This window comes from Grammomys surdaster, unplaced genomic scaffold (genome assembly GCF_004785775.1).
Source record: "Grammomys surdaster isolate TR1022 unplaced genomic scaffold, NIH_TR_1.0 126660, whole genome shotgun sequence".
Classification (NCBI taxonomy): domain Eukaryota; kingdom Metazoa; phylum Chordata; class Mammalia; order Rodentia; family Muridae; genus Grammomys; species Grammomys surdaster.
Genome location: NW_021621449.1, coordinates 3,055,457 through 3,082,056, shown reverse-complemented (window position 1 = coordinate 3,082,056; position 26,600 = coordinate 3,055,457). Strand labels below are relative to the sequence as shown.

The 26,600-nt window shown below is 45.0% G+C and overlaps 1 protein-coding gene and 1 non-coding gene across 2 annotated transcripts in view; one reads left to right on the top strand and one right to left on the bottom strand.

Moving 5' to 3' along the window:
- The window catches only part of LOC114615357 (solute carrier family 2, facilitated glucose transporter member 3), a 66,503-nt gene that overhangs the window by 19,060 nt on the left and 20,843 nt on the right, over window positions 1-26,600 (top strand). The gene's annotated exons all lie outside the window — the stretch shown is intronic.
- On the bottom strand, window positions 25,138-25,209 carry Trnae-cuc. The gene has a single exon. It is a non-coding gene; the product is annotated as a tRNA-Glu (tRNA).

The following is a 26,600-nucleotide window of genomic DNA, read 5'->3' as shown; positions in this document are numbered from 1 at the left end:
TGTGTGTGTGGTGTGTGTGGTGTGTGTGTGGTATGTGTTGTGTGTGTGTTGTGTGTGTGTGTTGTGTTGTGTGTGTATGTGTGTACTTTTAAAATACATAGGCTATCCTTGATGAGAGCTTCTACTTCTTAGTCCAATCAAAATCAAGAATAGCAAATAAACGATCGACCCTTGAGAAAATAAAAAGACGTCAAATGAAAGCAAAAGAAGTTTGGAAGCTCAAAGCTCGGGAAGTGTGATGATGAACAAATTCTCGTTGAGAGAGTCACTGATCATTGACATCTTTTGCTACTGAAATATCCTCAGAAAGATTGAAACGATCTGAGCAGTGGTGATGGTGGCACACATCTTTAATTCCAGCAGCACCCAGGAGGCAGAGGCAGGTGGTCTCTGTCAGTCTTAGGCCAACTTGCTCTACAGAATGAGTTCAGAGACCCTGTCACAGAAAAAGAGAGAGAGAGAGAGAGAGAGAGAGAGAGAGAGAGAGAGAGAACCAAAAACAAACAAAAAGATTGCAGTGGAATGGGGTGGGGGATGCTTGAACCTATAGGCAAAAAACCTGTTCCCTTTGGGAATGATTAAGACCCTAACTAGCACCTGGGTAGCCTAAGGCAGGGAGAGGAGAGGGCAGGTGCCTCTCTCACCCTTAATTGTAGCTCACCCCCGTGCTGCTGACTGCAGTGAAGATAAGCCTGGAATGCTGCTGCAGGCCTTGTTATCTCTCACTAGAAGATAAGAAGAAAATAGAGTTAGAACTTTAGAGTGAGCTGGCTCCCTTACAGGGCCCTCTCCTGAGAAGCCGCTGATCTGCATTGTCAGAGACCTGCTTTGCCTCTGGGAAAGCCTTCAGCTTGTCAAGCTTGAAATTCAAGGAACAAGGACCAGGCTCCTCCTCCTCTTTTTTGGTTCACTTGTTTCCTTCCAGGTGTGGAGCATCCACTGTTTTCTGAGAACCCTTCATACAGGGACATTATCGTAGGAGGACAACAGTCGTTGCAACAAAAGAATACTAACTACAGCAAAGATTATGTCTTATTAATTAATCTTAGTAATAGTGGGCATGTAATTTGCATGTAGAAGCTGGATCTCTGCAGACTCCTGGCTGCTCTAAAAGGCACCAGTGTAGAGTGGGAGGAGAAGAATTGGAAAGCCAGAGTATAGCTCACTCTGAAACCTAACAGGAAGAAGTATAGATTTCTTCCAGTGGTGGCATACACCTTTAATCTCAGCACTCAGAGGGCAGAGGCAGGCAGATCACTGAGTTCAACGTCAGCCTAGTCTACATAGTGAGTTCCAGAACAGCCATGACTGTTGCACAGAGAAACACTGTCTGAAAAAAAAATGAGAGAGAGAGAGAGAGAGAGAGAGAGAGAGAGAGAGAGAGAGAGAGAAAGAAGAAGAAGAAGAAAAAGAAGAAGAAGGAGGAGGAGGAAGAGGAAGAGGAGGAGGAGGAGGAAGAGGATAAGGAGGAGGAGGAAGAAGAGGAGGAGGAGAAAGAGGAGGAGGAGGAGGAGGAAGAGAAGGAGGAGGAAATAAAGAAGGAAGAGGAAGAGTCAGGGCACGAGTCCAGGACAGGAGTCCAGGTATAGTCTCCTGCAGCAGGCTTCGCCCCTCTGAGTCCTCAGGGTTGATCTGTAGCCTCAGCTGTCCTGTTAGGGCTGTGGGGTGGACCAAGAGACTCCAGTGGTAAGGAAATGTACCTCTTTTGGTGACTACCCTTTTGTGATGTGGGACATTTTCCCAGTTGACTTCTGAGAAGGAAGGAGAATGACAATACAAATAAGTAGCATCCAGGAGGAAAAAAAAAAAAAAAAGACTTCATTGACAGCACAGGAAAGATTATACAAAACTGAGAAATTTAATGCAGAAATGGAAATCATGAATAGAATCTTATCCTGAATTGTGAGATAATAAGCATAGAACACGGAAGTATAAAATGTGTAGGGAAATCCTCAGGCAGAAGATGACTTGGGTGGGAAGAATTCATTCTGAAGTAAATAGAAGGGCTGGAGAGAGAGATTGGTGGTTAAGAGCTCTGACTGTTCTTTAGAGGATCCAGGTTGAATTCCCAGAACTTACAAGGAGGTTCACTACCATCTGTAGTGAACTCCAGTTCCAGGGGATCTGACACCCCCTTCTGGCTTCCTTGACACTGCAAGTTCCTTGGCGTTGCACAGATGGGCAGGTAAAACACGTGTGCACATAAGAAAGAACTAAGAAAGAAAAGCAAGAGTCTCGTGATGGTCTGTGCTGAGTTGATGGACTCTGGGACTTCGGTTGATCCAACACTGACCTTTCTTTGCCACATCTCTGATGCTCTTCCATGGCTGTGGCTTTTCTCTGACTCACAATGTGGTGATACTAAGAATATGGTTTTCTTGTTTGATAAAATTGTACAATGTTAAAGAACTATGAAAAATTAAAACAAGGTATCTTGCCAAATCGTGGGCAGAGGGGCAACATCAGATACACTGGTCAAGGAGAATTCTCTGAGGAAGTAGCTATTGGACTCAGACTCGAGTGACAAGAAGGAACAAGACATTGGAACTTCTTTTCCCTACATTTATGTGTGCGCATGTATGTGTGCAGGAGTCGCCACACACCTGAGGATTGAACTCAGATCACCAGGCTTGCTAGCAAGCGCTTTGACCTGCTGAGCCATCTCACCAGCCCCATTCTTGGAAGACATTTCCAGGTAGTTCAAAAGGCAGGAACGACTTGATTAGGGACAAGACTGAACCCTTCTGTTGGCAGTCTTTGGACGTGCACTAACCCTTTGTAATTTGCCTGTTTTCTCCAGTGCTCACCAGTGTGTCAGGCTCCCTGCCTGTAGCTTAGGCTATCTCATCTGTTCTTAGGTTAAAAAACCAATCAATTTAAACTGTGGCTTTGTTGTTAACAGTTTGCCTTTATAACAGTTAACAGTTTGGAGTATTTTATAATAATTTATAAAGAGAGGGACCAAAGGATTAAACTTGGTAAAACTTGACTCTAGTAAGAAGCTGTTTGTTGTTTGTTTTAAGCAGATCTCTGTATGCAATCTTAGCTAGCCTGGAACTTTCTATATAGCCGAGGCTGTCTTTAAACTCACAAGGATCTGTCTGCCCTGCCTCTCAAATGCTAGGATTAAAAGTAGTCGCGCCATCACGATTCTTGGCTCCTCGCCACCCATTTTTTTCTTTTTTCTTTTTTTTTTTTTTAAAGATTTTTATTTATTTTATGTATATGAACACACTGTCGCTGACACACCAGAAGATGGCATCGGATCCAATTACAGATAGTTGTGAGCCACCATGTGGTTCCTGGGAATTGATCTCATGACCTCTGGAAGAGCAGCCAGTGCTCTTAACTGCTGAGCCATCTCTCCAGCCCGCCACCCATTTTTTTCTAAACCTTGTTAACTATGAGTTTTCTTGGGGTTGGAGAGTTGGCTCAGTGATTAAAAGGGTTAAAAAGCACTTGTTGCTGTTGCAGAGGACCTGAGTTCAGATCCCAGCACTCAGACTGGGGAGCTTACAACCACTTGGAACTCCATTTCCAGGGGTCTGGTGCCCTCTGACCTCCTCAGGCACTTGTATGTGGATGCTACACATAACATTCATGCAAACACAAATGAGTACACTACGTACAGAGATATGTGTAATACTGGCTTCGTGAGGCTGAGTCTCTCTGTATAGTCCTGGCTGTTCTGAAACTTGCTCTATAGACCAAGCTGGAATAAATATATTTTTAAATGAGTTTTTTAAAAAGATTTATTTTATGTGAGTACACTGTTGCTGTCTTCAGACAGACAAGAGGGCATCAGGTCCCAGTACAGACGGTTGTGAGCCACCATGTAGTTGCTGGGAATTGAACTCAGGACCTCTGGAAGAGCAGCCAGTGCTCTTAACTGTTGAGCCATTTTATTTCTTTAAAAAGCTCTTTGATTACATTTAGTTACTTTTAGGCATGTCTGTGTAGCTGTGTGAGGGTACTTGTGTCATGATGGATTTGTAGAGATCGGAGGACTACTTGGGAGAAGTCGGTTCTCTCCTTCTGTCATGTGTGTTCTGAGACTCCAACGCTCGGCGACAGGAGTCTTTACCTACTGAATCATTACACAGAGGTATGTAAGCTTCTCTCCCCAGTCAGTTGGTACCTGGATATGATCTCAGCATTGAAGAGGTAGAGATAGGAGGATTAAAAGTTAGAGGTCGGCCAGCCTGGTCTACAGAGTGAGTTCCAGGACAACCAGGGCTACACAGAGAAACTCTGTCTCGAAAAAACAAACAAAAACAAAAAGAAGTAACGTTTCTAGACTGTGGTGGGAAAACAGTGAGGTATTACTTTTTCCATAGCGATACAGCTTTCGGGAAACTGAATCAAGACGATCTCAAGTCCCAAGCCTGGGTTACATAAGATTCTACCTCAAACAAAATGTTCTATTTCCTCTGACTTTTTGGAATATTAACAGTGCTGTGTCATCACGTGTGGGTCATTATTGTCACATGTCACATTGAATTAAAGGCAAAGTAAGCTGTCACTTACCTATCTCATTGCCCTTCCTGGCCCTTAGCTGCTTTTCTCTGCTTTCCTCGTTCCTTCCTGTGGAAGGTCGTTTTTTCTTAAGAAGGTAAATAAAGCTCCTTTTCTTTTGTCTCTCTCTTAATACCGGGTAAACACCATTTAATCCTGGAGCTCTGTCCTTATCTTTGGGAGCCCCAGCAAAGCAAGGCTGTTTTAGAATGTGGCTCTGTCACTGATGTTGACCGGTGAGTCACTGGTAAGATAGAGGGGGGCAGAAGTCACCACCTGCTCTTGATGGCACCGAGGTGGAGCCTGAGAGACCTGAAGGAATGCTGCTCCCAAGAGCACATGCAGGCACACACGTCCTCCAAGGTGAGGAATGTGTCCGCCTTTTCCTGGGGCTGCTGGGTCTCTTTGTATTGACTGCAGATGTCAGGATCAAAGAGTCACCAAGAGACACGAAAATAGCTGTGGTCTAGGTACCTGGAACAGCCAGGTCCTGGTGGAGATTAAAAGGGTGAACAAGATGAAAATTCTTTACAGTGTTACTCAGAAAACTAGGTAGGCCTCTTCAAATGCTTTCAATTTTCCAAATTCCAACTATATTCCTACCCAAAATATAATGGGGGGGGGACGGGGAGTCTCTCCTCAGTATCTTTAATCTTATAGCCAGAGAATCTTTTATTCATTCAAATATATTTTTTAGTATGTCTATAAGTACTGTACATATATGCGAACCAGAGAAAGCTTCCAACAATTTGGAAATTTCAAGTACATGTTTGAAAGAGTAAGTGAATACCTATTTAGTAATTGAAATGTACACAGAAAAAAAATTATTTAATATTAATTAATGTATTTTGGTTTTTCAAGACAAGGCTTAATCTGTGTAGCCCTGGCTGTCTTGGAATTCACTGTGTAGACTAGGCTGGCCTTGAACTCACAGAGATCTGCCTGCCTCTGCTTCCTGAGTGCTGGGCTTGAAGGTGTGTGCTACCACTGGCCAGTCTGAAATGTACAATCTATCTCCTACCTTGCCAGGGCTTACAATCCATGCATAAATTACTGATTGTACAGACAGTGTCTCTGCAAGACCGTCAGCTTTCAGAGCACAGAGAAGTTTTCTTCCTTCACCTGTGTACTCATGCTGTGTAGAGCTGAGGCAGGTGATTTGCTTGTTTGTTCATTTTGTTCAACATAGTCTGCAGCATAGCAAATCAACGTCAAGGCTACAGGGAAGCCTGGTTTGCTGACTCTCAACCTTATTTGTGTTCTAAAAATAGAAATAGGAGATGCTCATTTGTAACAAACCACCTGGTTTCTATTCAGAGAGTCTTCTTACAAACATCATGTATAGAATATGAAGTGAGGGCTGGCGAGATGGCTCAGTGGTTAAGAGCACTGACTGCTCTTCCAGAGGTCCTGAGTTCAAATCCCAGCAACCACATGGTGGTTCACAACCATCTGTAATGGAATCATATGCCCTCTTCTAGTGTGTCCAAGCAAATAAATAAATCTTTAAAAAAAAAAAGGAAAAAAAGTTAAAAAAAAAAGAATATGAAGTGAAACAATGACTTGGGGTTCAGGGTTGGGGGTCAAGGACGCAATGGGAAAGCAAACAGGAAAAGCAGGAGGCTGCTCTGTGTAACTCAGCGGTAAGGCACACTGAGCATGCCCAGGCCCTGGGCTGTAGCCCAGTGCACACATTCATGCTGACACCAACACACGCACGTGTGCACGCACAAACACAGAGAGAGAGAGGGAGGGAGAGAGAGAGGGAGATTTAGTGATGTTGGTCTCACTATACCATTCTGGTGGCCTGGAACAAGCTCTGTAGATCAAGCTGGCCTCCAACTCACAGAGGTCCACCTGCATTTAGCTTCCGAGTGCTGGGACTGAAGGCGTGCCCACCAGGAGAGATTGAAAACGGAGCAAAGCACAGCAGATGAAGTGACCTCAGACACAGCAGGAGTAAGAAGTGTGCGGCTGGCATGAAGAGGAGGAGAAAAGCAAGAAAACTGTACTTCGTTCTGCACCTGAGTGTACAGCTGGAGTAAGCAACACTCTGACTGCAGCTGGGGATGAGCAGGGCTAGGAGTAGAGTCATGGGAAAGAATGTGACAGATGTCAGGGTGTAGAACCTGGGCCAAAGGTGAGGGGACCCAAAAAAGACCACGGTGAAGGCTCTGAGATTTACACATTGAAGGGAGAACAATCAAGGGTCTGAGGGCTTGCCCAGCATGAATGAAAGGTGTGAGTCCTGTCCCCCCTCTTATCCCACTACTCAGGAGGCAGAGTTAGGTGGATCTCTCTGTGATTTCAAGATCAACCTGGTCTATATAGGGAGTTCCGGGCCAGCCAGCACTACATAGTGATTTCTCCATCTCAAATTAAACAACAAAAGACACAAGGGTGTGCCTAAGGGAAATATTCTTAGTCTTTCATTGTTTTAGAGAGGTTTCCTTATGTGTGTGTGTCAAAAGGTCAGAACCAGAAAAGGGAAATGGAGGCGGATACAGAAATGAAACCCAGTCTCTAATCACCAGCCCCCCTTTCCTTGGAAATGGGCAGAGCTCAGGAGAGGGGTGAGGACAGTCACTTCCTAGGAACTGGCTCTGCTTAGCCTGCATCTATCTTGAGCTGATTTCTGCAGATCCCAGCAGAGTCCCGGTGGTCTTGTCATCTGTGTCCTGATGATCAGAGTCCTGATCATCTCCAGTACACTCCTGGCCCAGTCAGCCTTCATCTCCATCACGCTCTTCTGTTGTCACTGTGGGCAGTTGTCTATTACAATCTTACTCTCATCCGGGTCACAGCCCGTTGCTGCCATAGCTCTGCATAGACTCCCTGCAGTCTTCCACATTTGGCTTCTGGTTTTCTCTGCCAGCTGGCTTACTGTGATGTCATTATCTCCATGGCAACTCCTCTCTGGGGAAAAGAAGGGGACATGGAAAGAAGAGTGGGCTAGAATAGATGAGCAAGAGAAGCTGGTCTGGAGATGACCGTTTGGATTGAGTCCTGGAACGGAGTTAAAACTAAGTCTGTTGATAACAGCCAAATTACACAAGACCCGGGGGACAGGCCCTGCTCAGAAACTCATTCAACAAGTCCTGTTTCTTTCTTTCTCAGTTTCTAGGGATGTTCTATGCTTTAAGCATGTATGTAATTTATTGTGTGTATAAGCGTGTGTGCAGCACATCTGTGGTATGAGTGTGAAGGTCACTGGAAGGCTTACAGGAGTCTGGGTCTCTCCTTCCACCATGTGGGGCTCCGAGGATCGAACTAGCATCGTTAGGCTTGGCACCAAGCATCATTTACCTTCTGAACCATTTCTAGTATATCTTAAAGTAAATGATTATCTTTTAAGATTTGAAGGTTTTCCTTTTGATATATTTTTTCTCTAATCATTTTAGACACCATAATTTAAGCAATATATGACATACATTTGAAATGACCTTAGAAAAGGAAAAAAATAGAAATTGGATTTAATCTCCAGCACTACAGAAAAAGAAGCAAAAGCAGGCCAATCAAGATGGAAGCATGCCAATCAACCAGGAAGCGTTTCCACTCCCACTTAGAACCAGAAAGATTTTAATAAGCGAAAAAACTTTTTTTCCCCCAAGAGTAGGATTTAATTCATGTAGGAGCAGCACTTGGCTGAGATCTTGTTTGATTTTGGTTTTCCCAGACAGGGCCTCTCTTGTGTAGCCCAGGCTGTCCTGGAACTGTGTAGATCAGGTTAGTCTGGAACTCATAGATATGCTGTCTCTGCTGGGACTAAAGGTATGCACCACCATGCCTGGCTTCCGCCTAGAGCTCTTTAAAGCCATACAAGGGCTGCACATCTGTGAGAGACAAGGGCTGCACATCTGTAAGAGACAAGGGCTGTACATCTGTAAGAGACAAGGGCTGTACATCTGTAAGAGAACATCGCTAAGTCATTTGTCCTCAGGCTTGAGCTCCATTTCCCGCTGCCTTCCACTCCAACCTGGTAAGCTCGCTTGTCACAAACTCGGGAATTCCACTGAATTTGATCTGAAGTCTGGAGACTGTGGTACTTGAATTTGCCTTGATCTAATAGGCTCCCCAGAGAGGCTGGTCCCTAAAGCAGGATTTGAGTAGCAGCAGGCGAGATGCCTCAGATCTGAGTGCTGTCAATTTGTATAGAGCCTAAACGTGTGGATGACGCAGTGAGTCCTGTGAGCGCCATTAGGTTTTTGAGGGTGTTTGGTTGGTTGGTTTGGTTTGAGACAAAGTCTAACCTTATAACTAGGCTGGCCTCAAACCCATGGCCCTTGCCTTTGAGAGTCAGCACTGGGATTACAGTCATGCACCACCACACCCAGCTTCCCATTGGGTTTTTATATGCAAGCCTTGCACCTCTTTGGTCACTGTCCCTGTGTAGAGTAACCAACTGTCCAGTTTTACCCAGTGCCTTTTAGCACTAAAATAGCATAGCCCTGGGCAAAGCAGATGGCTGGGTGGCCTGGCCACTGGCAGGAGGCCAGTGAGACAGAATGGGATGGAACATGGATCTGAAAGTAGCAGGAGACTGTTCTAGTCTGGAATCGCAATTCCTTAATCCTGTAACTTTCAATTGGGCATTTAAAGTTTCTGAGTTTGTTTCTGTAAAAATGCAGGATAATGTCACTTCACAAACAGCCAGTGTTCAGAGACTAATTATAATAATGTCCATAAAAATTGTATTTAAAAACCCAGCTCTGCGGGGAGGATGGGGGGGGGGCTGCAGAAAAGGCTCAGCAATGAAGATCCTGTCTCTTTCCCTGATACTTTCTTCTGGCCTCCTTGGGCAGCCGCATGCTATGCTCATGGTACACAAAACTCACACAGGCACATAGATTAAAAAGAAGAAGAAAGAAGAGAAAAGAAAGGCCCTGGCCTGCCTGCCTTTCCTTCTCTCTCTCTCTCTCTCTCTCTCTCTCTCTCTCTCTCTCTCTCTCTTTCTTTCTTTTTTTCTTTCTTTCTGTTTGTGGTACATACCTAGTGCACACCTTTAATCTAACACTCAGGAAGCAGAGGTGGGCAGATTGTCGTGAGTTACAGGCCAGCCTGGGCTATACAGTAAGACTGACTCAAAAAAACCAAACCACTTGCCGGGTGGTGGTGGTGCACGCCTTTAATCCCAGCACTTGGGAGGCAGAGGCAGGCAGATTTCTGAGTTCGAGAGTTCGAGGCTAGCCTGGTCTACAGAGTGAGTTCCAGGACAGCCAGGCTACACAGAGAAACCCTGTCTCGAAAAACAAAAAACCAAAAAAACAAAACAAACAAACAAACAAAAAAAACAACCCACTGCATACATATAATCTGTAGTTTGCTTACTTTTGTTCAGAATTGATTGCTTGCTCTGGGAGGATAGCTCGGTAATAAACTGCTCACCTAACATGCAGGATGCTTGGGTGTGATCCCTAGCACTGGAAAGCAATCGAGGAGAAGAAGGAAAAAGATATTAAATTATTTATTAACAGAGAATAGTAATTTAGCCAGGTGGTGGTGATCCCAGCACGAAGGAGACAGAGAGGCAGTTGGGCAGTTGGATCTCTGAGTTTACGGCCAGCCTGGTCTATAGAGCAAGTTCCAGGACAGCCAGGGCTACACAGAGAAACTCCTGTCTCAAGGAAAAACAAAGCAAGACAACAAAACAAAACAAAAAAACAACAACAATCTAGTCATCTTCTGGGAGAAAATATTTGACAGGTGACCAGAAAATGCATGTTGTTCAAAAGAACCAAGAGTGTCTACCCTGGAGGATGTGAGTATCACTCCATAATAGTGCTTACCCAGCATACGTGCCTCTGCATTCAATTTGCAGCACCGCACAAATCAATAATAATGTGTGTATCAATGGAAGAATGAATAAACTTAGGCATATCCGTGAGTAGGATCAATAAGCTATAGTCTGGACCTGACACAGGAAGGGGAGGTAGGATGTTGCAGAGTTCTAGAATCCATGTCTTGATCTTAGCAATGGTTATACAGATAAACACAGTAGAAGAGAGAATCCATCCACCCATCCAGCTGTACATTTAGAATGCATGCATTTTTTTCCTCCATCACTGCCTGTGTGGTTCGTCACCAGCAAAGTATCTGTCCTGAAAGTTTTAATTCCAACAGCCCCAGGACTATTAAAGACTTCTGTGGGGAGGACGGGGGATGGGTCAGGGGGTTTTCGGAGAGGAAACCGGGAAGGGAGATAACATTTGAAATGTAAATAAATAAATAAATAAATAAATAACCAAAAAAAAAAAGACTTCTGTGACTTGCCTTCTAAGGAGAGGCTGTAAATGTCCCTCATTTGAAAGGTGATGAGCTATCTCCACCTGTTGAGAAATGGGTCAGCAAGGGGAAGTGGAAACCCTTTGTCACAGGTTCAGGAAAAGGGCCTGGTGCTTTGCAACAAAATTGCAACAAGTCTAACATGTTGTTATTCTCTTCTCTCAATCTGTCTGTTCTCCTGTAAAACTGTGGCTGCCCTGATACTCATGTGCAGAGCAGTCTGGCCTTGAACCTACAGCCTCCAACACTCCTGTCTCTGCTTCCCAGGTGCTGATAGGCAAACCTCCACATGCCCTTCCTACGTGTCATCTTTGTGTCCTTCTCTTAGCTTGTTTTTCCTACACACACACACACACACACACACACACACACACACACACCAGACACACAGCACACCAGACACACACCGCACCCTTTGTGGGAGGACAGATCTACTGTTCTCAGCTACCATCTTTCATTAGGCTCAATGGTCCGAGTTGACATTTTCTTTTATGAGTCTATTGCAGGAATTCGCATCCTGTTCAAAGGCAGCCTTCCAGTCGGTTTTTACAACCATGCCATCAGACTTGGAGTGCCTGGTTTTTGAAACGGGGCCTTTAATGTTCCCATCCTTGTCTCTCCCCTCTAAGGCCTACGGAAAATTCTTCAAATCCCACCTGGCTTTCTCCTCAGCTACAATTGAATCTTTAAGTGTTTCTTTTCCCTGCAGCTTTCCTCAGGAAGAAAGAAAAAAAAGAAAGAAAGAAAACAATTACCTCTCAGGAAGGATTAGTCAGTGAAAGGAGTTGTCTGGGGGGGGGGGTGAAGAGAGTGTGGGGGAGGGGAGCATCCAACTGCTGTGCAGAGATGAAAAATAAGTTTAAAATGGTTTGTACTCGTTTCCCGTTTTAACCGTGTTTGGTCCATAAGAAAGACTTCCTATTTGCTAAATATATGAAAAAAGTAACTGAGCAAAGTGTCATAGGAAGACGTTTAGATCTTAAACCTGTTTCTTCTTTTCCTTGTTGTTCTAATTTTTCAAAGTAGGATCTCAATAAGTAGCTTCGGATGTCCTGTAATTCACCACATAGACCAAGCTGACCTCTATCTAACTCACAGATATCCTCCTGCCTCTGTCTCCAGAGTGCTGGGATTAAATGCTTTGTCACCACGCCCAGCTAGCTACCTGATACACTTTAAAAGATATTAAGGAAGCAAAATTGAAGGAAAATGGATTTATGTACGATGTCCAAAACAGAGAGCGATGCCTAGTTTTTCTCCGCCGTTTCTGTAGCAGGTGTAAATTTTACAGAAATGATGAAACAAAGGCCAGGAAATAAGGGTATGATAAAGTTGTCAGAGCCCTATGAAACCTTTCCCGGTAGGCAAAGGGCCCGGTCCCAACCCCCAACCCTCACCCTCATCCCTTAACCTTCCTCACCAGGGGATCCGCACCCCACCTCCACCCTCAACCGTTTAGGAATCCTGGGGAAATTTTAATTCTTTGGTCCATTGTTTGAGTAGGTTGATAGCAGAAGGGAGGAACTGGTGTCTCCCCCAGATTATCTCCTCCTGCTGGGGCCGTTACAAAAGCCTAACGTCGCTCGAACGCCACCGAACAATGACCGGGTAACCTCAGCGAGCACCGTGCTGCGGGAGACTGTTCTAAGAGTAAATTTGCAGGCTGATCAGGACAGTGGGGGTGGGACGGAGACAGGAGACTGCAGGCATCAAAAATTAGTCATCTACCCGAACAGCTGGAATGAGGTGAATGCTTTGTACACATAGTATTCGTAAAGCTGTCTGAAATAAAAAGAAGTGTAGTCAGCGTGGGAAACGTGAGCAATGTGGTGTGCGCGACGGAGCCGAAAGGCCTGCGGCAAAGTCGCTGGACAGGTGGGAGACAGTCCTGCCGAGAGCTGACAATGAGCAGGTGGGGGATTCGCCACCGCCCTCGAGCCAGACTCCGGTGTAACCTGCTGCTCCCCTGAGATGCCTGGGATTCCTGACAACTGCACTTTCTCAGCCCCATCCGGTGGGTGCAGGCCGACCCCGCCCGGCGGAGGGGACGTGCGTGCTGGCACGGCGCCCGGCAGCCCGGCCGGTCCCTGAGTCGCCTGGATCTCCCTCCCCAGCTCGCTGACTCATTCGCGCATCTCGCAGTGTTCTGCTTCTCCCCTCGGTCTTCACATTCAGGCATTTTTGGTTGAACTGTCCGGAGGAGGCGAGGAGGGTAGAAGACAGAAACGGACCGGGAAAGGCGGAGAGGGTGAATTTAGAAGTAAAAGGCAGGGTGGGCTGCAGACCACCAGGAAGCACGGGAAAGGGTGGGCCTGGGAAGGATCAGAAGTGTATGAGCATGCGCAGAGCGTCGGGTCCCCCTGCACCATCCGCAGTGAACTGCGCCACTGTGGCAGATCGACGACGGAAAAGACCAACACAGTCCCCCGCAAATCATGGTTACACGTTTTGTGCTGCTTGCTATTTAGGCGTGCGTCGGGGTCGAAATAATCAGAAGAAAGTAGAAACAAGGACTTCCCGATGCCTGCCTCGCCGTCCTAACCTCCGCCCGTAAATGTATTACCCTTTACCATTCTCCTGCCCCCCGAACCAAAGATGCACATGAACGCTGCTTGCATGCATTTAGCCTTAATGCCATTTTAGGACTTTGGATAGACACGTTCCTCATAACACCAGTCGCAGGACATAATCTGACATGTTTTAGTTTGGCATTAGAAAATCTAAGCATGTTATCCTTTAAACACATCTTGAGCTGGGATGTTTAATCCCCAGCACCACATAAAACCCGGAGTGGTGGCACACAACCTTAATATCAGTACTTGGGAAGTGAAAACAGAGAATCAGAAATCCGTGGTCAGCTTTGGTTACGTACCAGCGTGGATTACACGAGACACTATCAACAGAAACAACCCCAAAAGGCCCAAACCCCATTTGAATAATGTGATGTTACAAGAGGTAGTTTCCCTAGGTCTTTATTGATTTAAAGGTCCACATCCCGTTTGCATCACTAAACTTCATCAAGGATGACGATGATGACCTAGGTGCTTCAGTCTCTGCCCCTAACTTCTCCAGCCTGAAAAGGGAATATTACCCACTAGAAAATGAACTCCCCGCCGAGTCTTTGCAGTTTGGCCTTGGCCCGTGGTCAGTAGCTATCTGCCTACTTGGTCTTTGGTGGGTCTATGCAGACTGCTTGCTACTTTTTTTTTTGTGGGGTAGGGGACTCGAGACAGGGTTTTTCTGTATAGCGTTGGCTGTCCTGGAACTCACTCTATAGACCAGGCTGGCCTCGAACTCAGAAATCCAACTACCTCTGCCTCCCAAGTGCTGGGATTAAAGGCATGCATCACCACGGCCCGGTGTTTGCTACCTTTTAAGGGGGTCACAAAAAATGACTAAGGTAGGTGGAGAGAGAACCTAAGGACACCCCATCAACCAGTCTTCAGCCATATCTCGTCCAGTCCCAGATTTTCCCTTCCCTAATAATATGGATGACAGCAGTATACTCAAACGGACTCCCTCTTTGTGCTTATTCCCAAGTAAAAACCAAGGCAGCCTGCAGGCCTGGAGTAACCTGGAAAGCCAGCTTATAGGCCCAGTGCCCTTAAGTAGGTCACTCTCACGGTGGTACTCCTCTTACATGAAATGAAAGACACTTAGAGAGAGAAGAAGGGAGGGAAAAAAAAGAGAGAGAGAGAAGGCCTTCCTCATCAGTGTTTTCAGTTGTCAGTCTTGGTTGGACTATTTTTTCATTTCTTCACAGGAAGTGCTCAAGAGTTTCCCACTCAGATACATATTCTTTGTCTCCAGCCTCTGCTACCACAGACAGGGGCTCCTTCCTTCCTCAGACCCCAGGCCATAGCCCTGTGACCTCAGTTTTAAGAACCCATTTCATTTGACTCAGAAAATTGACTACAGTGAAACTGGGGAGTTGTCAACTTTTACTGCCAAGGGTCAGATTATGTAAGTGTTTTAGGGTTTGTGGACCACAGTGTCCTAAGAGCCTTGTTGCCTCATCGGCCTCACTTTCTGTCCTCTCGGTCTTCTCTGACCGGAGAGGCTCTCCAAACAGCCTGGGAATAGGGCCCTTGCTGAGCTGCCAGGAGGAAGGCTCCTTTCCTAGAACTCGGCATCAGCTGTTTATCTGCAGCCTCCAGATTCCCTGTGTTGGACTGTGCTTCCTGTGGGAGAGGGAGGGGTCACGAGAGGGTAGTGGTGAGTGAGCGTGATCAAATACATTGTATACATAGATAAATGTCACCGTGAGACCTGGGTAGCTAATAACTGCTAATAATAATAACTGCATTTAGCCTGGCCATAGTGGCACAGACCTTTAATCCCAGTATTGGGGAGGCAGAGTCAGGCGGATCTCCAGGAGTTCAAGGCCAGCCTGGTGTACAGAGTGAGTTCCAGGGCTACACAGAGAAACTCTGTCTCAAAAAACAACAACAACAATAATAATTTAGAGTTAAAACAATTATATTTATTTGTTTGTTTGAGGGTGTGCATGCCACATCATTGAAAGTACTTTTACCCACTGAGCCGTTTCACCAACCAACATCACGGTTATTTATTTATTTATTTATTTATTTAATAGCACACATGCATGTACACACACAGCACAATGCCATGCTAAAGGTGTTTTGTAGTGGGATAACCTGAATTAGATCCCCAGGATTTACATGGTAGAGGGAGAGAACTCACTCCTGAAAGCTGAAAATTGTCCTCTGACCGCCACATGCAGATTGTGACAAACACGGGTATGTGTGTGTGGGGGGGCTCTATGTCTCTTACAAAACAAAACAACAATTTTAAAAAGGCATGGTAGTTTTTAATCCCAGCACTCAGGAGGCAGAGTCAGGCAGATCTCTGAGTTCAAGGCCAGCCTGGTCTACAAACTGAATTCCAGGACAGCCAGGGCTATTACTCAGAAAAACCTTGTCTAAAAAAAAAAAAAAAAAGTGTAGTCAGCAACGGGAGGCAGATGCAGACAGATTTCTGTGAATTCAGGGTTAACCTGGATTAGATTATATCAAGCCCAGGGTAGCCAGAGATACAGAGAGAACCCTGTCTCAGAAAGAAAACAAAAGAGGAAGCCAAATGGAGAAGAAAGAAAGAAAAAGTTAAGTTGTGCTGAACATGGTGATAACATCCCTGTGTCCCAGCACATGGGGAGTGCAGGTGAGAGGGCCACTGTGGCCACACAGTGAGTTCCAGACTCAGAAAATCCTGGGTTCAGTTCCCAGTGTGTGTGTGTTGAGCGGGGAGGGAGAGTGGTGGAGATGGAATAATAATAACAATAATAATAACAATAATAATAGCAACCAAGGGAAGTGTTCAAATGTGACTTCAGCACTGAGGTGGAAATGACCCACAGAAAGCTTTTTCTCCATTTGCTTTGGTCCTGGTGTTTTATTACAGCAAGAGTAACCCTAGCTAAGACACTTGTCTTCCCTTCTCTCTTGCTGTGATCTGTTGGTGTCTGTCAGTAAATAGTACTGAGTTAAACCGGGTGTGATGCTCCTGCCTGTAATCCCATTGCTTGGGAGGTAGAACTAGGAGGGTCAGACGGGAGTTCGAGGCCAGTCTTAGCTACTTATCCAGTTCTAGGCCACTCTGGGCAATATGAGAACCTTCTTAAAAAACAAACACAAAAAACCTTCATGTGAAAGGGTGCTGACCAGAGAGTATCAAGGTAAGGTCTAAAAGGCCTTAGAGAGCCATTGGTCAGAGTATGGGATTGACTAGATCATTTCTTTCTTATGAACTTTGTAAAGAAAACACTAGTGTCCAAATCTTTAATCCCAGAGGCAGAGACAGGCAGATCTCTGCAAGTTCAAGGCCAGCCTAGTCTACATAGTTCCAGACCTGTCTCAATAAAACAATAACAAGGAAACACTAGATTGAAACAGCCACTTAGGTCTAATTGGAATTACACTGGATTTAAAAACTATCTATCCTACAGTTTACAGCTGGCCTGTAATCCCAGATATAAGGAGAGTGAGGCAGAATAGCAGTTCAAAGCCTGCCTAGGCAACATAGTCTGTTTCAAAAATAAAAGTAAGTCTGGGAGTCTGGCATGTTGATGCACTTCTGTAATCCCAGCATTCAGGAGACCAAGCTGGGAGGATTACGATGTTGTCATGAGTTTGGGGCTACCTTTAGCTACATAGTGAGTTCAAGGTCACCCTGAACTACAGGAGACCTTGTCTAAAAAAACACAAATTTAAAAAACGGTGGTCAGGGTGGTGTTGGTGCCTTCAACCTTAGCACTTGGCAGACAGAAGCAGGTGGATCTCTGAGGGTTCCAGGCTAGCCAGGAACTTAGTGAGACCCTGTGTCAAACACACACACAAAACATCAGAGAAAAAAGATCTTAGGAGATATATTGCTGTGAGAGATTTCCCAGTTATGTTCAAGACCCTGGGTTCAAGCCCATTAATAGGGAGACACCCCCGCCCCCGTAAGCTAATTTAAAATGTGATTGTAGGCAAAGGAATTTATCTGCATTTAAAGAATTGTAGGACCCACCAAAGGCAGGGATTATTCCACACATTTCATTTTACACACATTTCCAAAATCAGTCCACAGTCTGCATATAAACCATCCCATTAAATGCTGCTCAGGATCTTTTTTTACACACCCATGAGATTTTTGCAGATTTGTGTCAAAAATTTAAAAAATTTTAAAAATGAGACAAACAGGATGAAGAAAACCAGGACAACAGAGAGGTGATGTTTGCATCTCTCGGCAACATAATAAGGAGACAGATTCCATAGGAGGGGAGAAGTAGAATAAGGGAGAGACAGGACTGAGTGATGGAGCGGTTGCCCGGGAGACTCAGCTGACCAGCTGAACGGTGCTCCTCGCACGTCTGCATTACGCAGCCCACCCCCAAAAACAGAGCGAGACGTCAGCAGGCGGGGCTTAACCTACTGTGAAGACTACAGAGAGAAGAGATACTTTGGTTTCTGAGCCCGCCTCATCCAAATATCTCTGTAACTGGCTCGTCCTACTGGAGGGAACAACTTGGGTCCCTTGTGAGAAAGATATATCCGTTACACAGGCTGATCTGCAACACAAAGTTAACGGCACTTGTAATCGAAGAATATTTAGTAGGAATGCATCAAATTATACAGTGAATCCTAGCACAGTGGCTGCCGTATTGTATGGCACACAATCTACAAAAAAAAAAAAAAAAAAAAAACTGTGGAGGGGTTTTGTGGTTGATTGGTTGGTTGGTTGGTTGGTTGGTTGGTTGGTTGGGTTGGTTGGTTGGTTGGTTGGTTGGTTGGTTGGTTGGTTGGTTGGTTGGTTGGTTGGTTGGTTGGTTTTTGAAGCAGACTTTCACTTAGAGTCTTGGCTGGCCTGGAACTTACTATGTAGATCAAGCTGTCCCAGAATTTAGAAAGATAAGACTTCCTTTGCTAGATTAAGGGCATGTGCCACCGCACCCAAGTCAAACTTGTTCAGTGCACAACGCACACATACTGGAAGGTTCTGGTGAGGAAAACACAGTAGTTTAGCTTAAGGGAAGTTTGTCTCTGCTGCTTCACAGCTCATCCTGTTGGGTAGCTAAAGGAGGATACTACAATCATACTGACTGGAACGACTGAGATCAAGTTCTAAGCCCTTTCAAACAGACTTGTCCCTATGTGTGTACTGCTGCTGCTGTTACTACTACTTATTTATTTATTTATTTATTTATTTATTTACTATTTTATTTATTTTTAAGAAATTTGCTTGTTTTTTGAGACAGGGTCTCATATGTAACTGATTATCCCAGAACTTACTATGCAGACCAAACTGGCCTTGAACTCACATAGATTCCCCCTGCCCTCTGCCTCCCAAATTCTGGGATTAAAAGGTTACATCACTATGCCTGGCTAAAGAGTTATTTTTTCTGTGTATACAAGTGAGAGGCATTCTTTCGAAGCTGGAGTTAACATATGTTTGTGAACTATCTAAAGTCGGTGCTGGGACCTGAACCCACATGCTCGGCTAGACTAGTACTCTTAGGAGCCGAGCCGTCTCTCTAACCCAGTGTGTATCAGTGCCTTAGGCTACAAGGCCTTGTGCTTGCCTAGCAAGCACTCTGACAGTTGTAGATACTGAACCTTGTCTGGAATACCCATGTCAAAAGTTGCCATGGCCAACACATAAATGAAATCTGGGTGTGGTGATGTATGCCTTTAAGAAGCAGAAGCAGAGGCAGGTGGATCTCTGAGTTTGAGGTCGGCCTGCTCTACACAGAGAGACCTTGTCTCAAATATTTTTTTTTTTCCTGATACAAAGTTTCTTTGTGTAGCCCTAGGTGTCCTGGAGATGAGGCTGACCTCACTCACAGAGATCCATCTGCCTCTGCTTTCCCAAGTGCTGGGGCTAAAGGCATGTGCCACCACCACCTGCATGTCAATTTTTTTTTAATTTTTAAAAACATAAATGTGTGTGTGTGTGTGTGTGTGTGTGTGTGAGTGAATGAGTGAGTTGTGATGTGTTGAAGTAAATTTTTATTTCTGGCTGGGCAGTGGTGGCACATGCCTTTAATCCCAGCACTTGGGAGGCAGAGGCAGGGAGATTTCTGAGTTCGAGGCCAGCCTGGTCTACAGAGTGAGTTCCAGAACAGCCAGGACAGAGAAACCTTGTCTCAAAAAACAAAACAAAACAAAAAATTATTTCCGGAATAAATTTGTGTAATTAATGAATCACTAGGTAGCCCAGACTGGCCACAAATTCAAAGGGGGTCAACATGTCCAGAGTGCTGGGAACAGATATACACCTCCAACCAATGAGGAGACGACGGTTTCTCTGAGTGTCTCCATACGAGGAAGGAATTAGCTGGAGCATCTGGCTCGCTCAGGGCGTGTTCTTTGAGACTGCAGCAGAATCAGCCAATGACTTCAATGTCTCCACTTGTGGTCCCTGTGGACCCAGGGAGAGGGCCTTCCCTGGATTCCTGCAGTTCTCAGCAGCAACTCTAGCTGTGCCGAGTCTTCATCTGAAACTGTGGCCCTCTTCCCTCTGAGACTATTCCCAAGTACAGCACTCCATTTACTTTCTGACAGTTTGTGTCGTGGCCTGGCCCATCGTAGAATTACTAACTCCATCCATGTTAATGACAGTGCCTCAGAGCATTGAATGGGTTTTTTTTGTTTGTTTTTTTGCCTTCTTTCTGAGAAGTTAGGCTCTGCCACCAAAAGTAGGGAGGAAACTTGCTCAAAGGACACGGCCCTTCAGTTATGACACATCTCATTGAAAAGTGGCCACAGACTGGCATGTGGTTATGTTATTTGAAAGGAAGGTATGAGTCAGCGTGAGCTGTTGCTGTCATCTTGCTGTTTTCCTGTAGCCAAGGCAGGCAGGGATGCCCTAGTTGATAATGCCATCGGACAGCTAGATAGAGAAGCAAAGACGTTCATACCAGGAGCAGTAGTACAGGCTATACCAGCAGAATTCACACTCTCATCTTTACCTCCCACAAATAATAGTGTGTGGTCCTTATTAGCCCAACTATGGCAATTTGCATACTAAACACAGCTGAGGGGCTAGGCCCTATAGTGACCACCTTTAATTCAAGGAGAACTCTGTGAGTTCTAGGCTACCCTGTTCTTCACAGAGTTCCAGACCATAAGGAGATGGCTCAGTAGTTAAGATCCTGGTTGCTCTTCCAGAGGACTGGTTCTGATTCCCAGCACCCAGGTCACAACACAAAACCATCTGTAACACCAAAGGATTGGACACTGTCTTCTGGCCTCCTGAGAACCAGGCATATGCATAGTGTGGGCAAACACTAATGCATATTTAAAAAAGAAAGGAAGGAAGGAAGGAAGGGAGGGAGGGAGGGAGGGAGGGAGGGAGAGAGGGAGGGAGGGAGGGAGGAAGAAAGGAAGAAAGAAAGAAAAGAAAGAAAGAAAGAAAGAAAGAGAAAGAAAGAAAGAAAGAAAGAAAGAAAGAAAGAAAGAAAGAAAGAAAAGGCTGATGGCATAGTGCATAAGGGAGCCCCAAGTCTGACTCTGAGTACAAACCCAACATGCTCTTGGAAGGTGGAGATGAAGGAGCAGTTCAAGGTTGACCTTGAACTACACAGGAAGCGGGAACCCTGCCTTGCCAGAAAGCCTGTCTCAAATATTAATTAACCAATTACACAAAAAAACATGTTCACAGATGCTCATAGCAATTCATTCATAATTTCTAAGATTGGAAGCAACCAAGATGCCCTTATGTAGGCAAATGGGTAACCTGAGGTGCACAGAGGCACTGCGATGTGCTTCAGCAGTAAAAAGAATTGAGTGTTTGATTCGGCAGCCTCCACAGCAAGTGGTATGGGCCCTGCTCTGCAACAAGGTAGAGATTCATAATGTTCTGTCTGACCTTCAAAGAAGGAAGCAGAACGGACAGGGACTTGAGGGAGGAAAGGTAGGGATATGGCTCTGTGACTAAGGGCACTTGCTGTGCAAGTGTGAAGACCTGAGTTCAAATCCTGGTACTTTCTGAGTGAGCATGAGGCAAGGTTTCTCTGTGTAGTCCTGACTGTTCTGGAACTACTATGTAGACCAGGCTGGCCTTGAACTCAGTGATCTGCCTGCCTCTGCCTCCCAAGTGCTATCCAGTACTACGCAGCTTATTTTTACTTATTTTTGAAACAGAGACATTTTATAGCCCAGGCTGGCCTCTGATTGATCTCGTGCACACACACTCACCACTCTTACACCTTTATGCTGGGATTATGGGCTCTTATCACTTCTCCAGGTTTATGTGGAGCTGGGGGTCAAACCCAAGGCCTTGTGAATAGGAATGGCTGAGTTATACTCCTGGTCCCTTAAATCTCAGATTTTAAAATCAAATATTCTACCTTAATCCAACCCGAAGATTTGACTTGATATGTGCTAAGTAATGAAGGCAGAAAAGCATTAAAAGTCTTGGGTTTCTGTAATTATACTGGACCACTTGTAAGTCCAGTAAACTTTGTACTTAAAACCCGGCATTGGTGTAACATAGTGGTCTCAGAGCTCAGATGTTTCCAGTTGAGTTTGTTGACATTGAATGCTATAGTGGCATGCATGGGGCAATGTGCTCACATTGGGAAAACCCAGGGCTACATAATACATAAGATCCTGCCTGGAAAATCAAAAGATCACAAGCAAATCTTTGATGCAGTGGTAGAGTGCACTCAGATACACCTCAAAGTCCTTATACCATGGGTTTGATTTTGATTTAATTTTGTTTTGTTAGTTTTTTGGGTTTTTTTTTTTTTTTTTTTTGGTTTTGGTTTTGTTTTTTCAAGACAAGGTTTCTCTGTGTAGCCCTGGCTGTCCTAGAACTCACTGTGTAGACCAGGCTAGCCTCAAATTCAGAAATCCCCCTGCCTCTACCTCCCAAGTGCTGGGATTAAAGGCGTGCACCACTACTGCCCAGTTTGATTTAATTTTTGATCATTGGATATTTAGAAATTTTTTATCATTGCCAACATTTTCACAAAACCCACATTCACTTATGCAACACCATGTTGGATTGTGACCCACAGTTTATGAAACTGGGCCCAAGCGAGGCCCAGGAAGGAGCGTCTTGGTGACTTGAAGGTCAGTGTGGGGTACAGAATGAGACCCTGCATCAATATACGTATATGGTGACTACCATATGCTGCCAGCCACAGGGTAGCACTGTGCCTCAGGTCCAAAAATTTACTTTTTTTTTTTTTTTTTTTTTGGCTTTTGAGGAAAAGTAGGAGTGAGGCAGGGTCTCAGGTAGCCCAGGATGGCCTTGAACTTTGGACTCCTGGTCTTCTCACTTGAGTCAAAATGAAATTTTCTCCCTCACAGCTTGATTATTTGAGACTCTTTATCAACGGCACAAAACTGACTAGTGAAACAAACTGACCACTTAAGTTCAGCTGTGTTAGGTATTTATACCGTCATGAGACAGATCTCCAGAGTCACTTCTTTTTAGTTGGGGTGGTTTTTGAGGCAGGGTTTCTCTGTAGCCCTGGCTGTTTGGTCTGCACGTGTGTCTGTATGTGCATGGTGTGCAGGCCTGGTGCTCTGGAAGGCAGAAGAGAATGAATGTCAGCTGTTCTACAGTTACTGCAGTTACAGATCTGAGCTGTCATGGCTCTGTCACCGCTGAAGTGCTGAGCCACACCTCGAGCCAGCACCATCCCCCAACTTCCCCTCTTTTTCTTTTTTTTTTGAGACAGTCTTTCGTACCTCACACTGGCCTTGAACTTAGAATGTATCTCAGGCTGTGAACTCCTGCTTCCGTCTCTCAAGGCATTCTTCTTTTGAACTAACATGCCTAACCTGAGCTCACTTTTATTATTTTTGTGTGTGTATGTGAATACAAAACATTTAAAGTTACCAGGGTTCTTTTTCTTTTTCTTTCCTTTTTTTTTGGGGGGGGAGGGAGGTGGGTGGGCGGTGAGGGTAGGATGAGCCTCACTTTGAAATCAGGCTATTGGATTTTTAGTCTTTTGACTTTTGAGACAGGGTTTCTCTGGGTAGCCCTAGCTGTTCTGGAACTTGTTCTGTAGACCAAGCTGGCCTTGAACTCATAGAGAGCATTCACCACAACTTTCTCGCTTCTATTCTGGATTTTTAACTACTTATTAAATCTATGACTTACAAATAATTTCTTCCATTTTGTAAACTGTAAGTTATGCAGATGATTTTGCCTGTTGATAGAGAAGTGTTATTGAGCTTGATGGAGGCCCATTTGTTTATTTATTTATTTTTATTTAGTTGCCTGTGCTTTTGGTGATAGAGGCAAGAAATTAATGTTCTGTAAGAGTTTAAGGGTCAAGATGACCCTCTGAGGCAGGGTGTAGCTCAGTGGTAGATGATCTGACCTATGTATGAGGCCCTGGGTTCAATCCCAGGCACTTTGAAGAAAGAAGCAGCAAACCAAAAGAAGCATTGTCCTCTTGGCTCTCTGTAATGACTGCATCCCTGCTGTTCTGGACCGCAGCTGGCCCATCGCATCTGAGGAGACAGCATTGCCCCATGGACCAGCTGGGCCTGTGGTGGCCAGGGTCAGCCTGATCATACAGCACTTTAGAGGTCATCCTTGTCTGGTCCTGAAGGACACTCTTTGTCCTTGGGTGTTATTGTCCCACTCTGTAGAATTCTAGACATTTGATGTTAATCCTGACATAGTCCAGAGAAAGACCAATTCTACCATTTTTGAGCCAAATTTGAAGCAAGCTTTAATTAAATACTGAAGCAAGCTTTAGTTAAATACTGACCAGGATGTTAGACTCTGGCCAGCTCCATTCTCAGGTTCCCAGGAAATGGCCAGGAATCACGTTTTGCAGAGGCATAAAACACCAAACCGTATTTTCCATCAAGTATAATCAGGGGCAAGCATATATCCTGACATATTTCCTGCCTACATCCAATCAAACAGTTGAGTCAAACTCTTAGAGGAATGAAGACATAAACCACAGACTAACTTTGGTTCTCACATTGATAGTCATCACCTTTTCCCATCTCTAGTTGTTCTAGCACAAGGTGGCCCACTTTACTTGTAGATTCTGCTAAATTAATGGTTTGTCAGATGTGTAAATGCAGCTGTAAACGTCTTCTTTTTTTTTTTTTTTTTTTTTTTGGTTTTTCGAGACAGGGTTTCTCTGTGTAGCCCTGGCTGTCCTGGAACTCACTCTGTAGACCAGGCTGACCTCGAACTCAGAAATCCACCTGCCTCTGCCTCCCAAGTGCTGGGATTAAAGGCGTGCGCCACCACCGCCTGGCTACCTGTAAACTTCTTAAAGAACTTTTTAAAAAATTTTTGGGATGGGGCCTTACTATGTGGTCCAGCTGGCCTTAAACTAAAACTCCTCCTGCTCACCTCCCAAGACACTGAGTACAGTGTCTGCCATTACACTGGGGATTGTTTCAAGAGAGTGACAAAGGAAGAATCACAGGAGAAGAGTGAAATTTCCCCAAGCACCTAGAGGATTCCTACCCCCATCCCCAAGATCCAGCATGAAGTAGAAGGTGAGCGGCCTGCAAGACCGACACAGCCATGAGCTGCTGAACCCAGATGCTCTTCCTGCCTGTGGGTCTCTGAGGGACCAATCAGACTGCCAAATTCTTCAGTTTGCCCTGGAATATTATGATTAATATGATAAATAAAACTAAGAATTTTACCTGAGAATTTGGTGGACCATTTTTTTTTTTTTTTTTTTTTTTTTTGGTTTTTCGAGACAGGGTTTCTCTGTATAGCCCGGGCTGTCCTGGAACTCACTCTGTAGACCAGGCTGGCCTCGAACTCAGAAATCCGCCTGCCTCTGCCTCCCGAGTGCTGGGATTAAAGGCGTGCGCCACCACCGCCCGGCAGAAGAGAGGCTTCCCTGACCGGGAATCGAACCCGGGCCGCGGCGGTGAGAGCGCCGAATCCTAACCACTAGACCACCAGGGAGCTAACCACTAGACCACCAGGGAGCGGACCATTTTTAAAAAAATAGAAAAAAATATTAAATATGTGTATACATTACTACTGCTACTACTGCGGCATTTACCTCTGTTTGTATATGTGGGGCTTGAACAAGGCTGTGGGAGTCCCTTGCCTCCCACCATGTATGTCCCAGGAATCAGGCTCAGGTCATCAGGATCAGCCACAAGAGCCCTTACCCACTGAGCCCTCTCTCCAGTCTCAGAATCAACTTAAACGGCCATACTCCTACCCACAGTCTCTTCAAGGCAATCTTGGCTTTTCTAGTATTACCACAGTTTTTTCTAATCTCTCCCATTGCCTATTTGCAGGATTTTTTTTGTTATTGTTTGTTTTATTTTTGAAATAGGGTCTCCCTGTGTAGGCCTGGCTGTCCTTGAACTCACCGATTCATATAGGCCTTTACTATATCCTCACCCTACTTCTTGGAACTAGTTTATCATTCCCCAGACAGACCAATAGATTCTGTGAGTTGATCACACTGTTCTAGGGGCTGGCACATCCGCTGTATAAACAGTGCGTGGGCAGGCTGGAAACCCAGCAGAAGACCCATGTCTAGGTTGGCTGGTACAATTCTTTTTGCTCTGGAAAGACCAGTCTCTGGTTCTCTTCAAGCCTGGTTGAGTTTTACATTGTGGAGAACAATCTGTTCTGTTCAAAGTCACTGATTTAAATCAAATCTCATTCCAAATACTGTCACAGAAACCGCAGAGTGATGTTTGACCCAATGCCTGTTCATTTGTTTTGATTTATTTATTTATTTATTTTTAACTTGCGTTGGCTTAATCTTCTAGTAACTCTCTGGAGATGGGTACTATAACCTGTAATAGAAACACTGACTCTATGGCCTGTGGGATGGATGCTCAGAAGGTAAACGGCACCTGCTGCCATGCCTAAGGACCTGAGTGCAGTCTCCAGGAGCTACATATACATGCATACAAAGTAATTAAACGAATAAAATTGAATAAAGGTTAAAAAAAAGATACCAAGTCTAGGAGAAGCCAGATTTGGCAGCTAACACCTGTAATCTCAGCAGTACAAAGGCAGAGGCAGGAAGATGGCTTCAAGGCCGAACCCTGTCTGATGTACATAGTAAATTCCATGCTATCCAAGACTAGATAGCAAGGCCCCAGTCTTAAAAAAAAAATAGATACACTTGGGTTCCACAGTTAAGTCAACCTACTGTCTTGCAGAGGACCTGTTCAGTCCCCAGGTGTTAGGTGGCTGTCCACCACTTGTTCCAGAAGATTCATCTGCACACACACTCATAGATACAAATACACACACTCACACTCACACTCATAGATACAAACACACACTCGCACTCACACTCATAGATACAAACACACACACTCGCA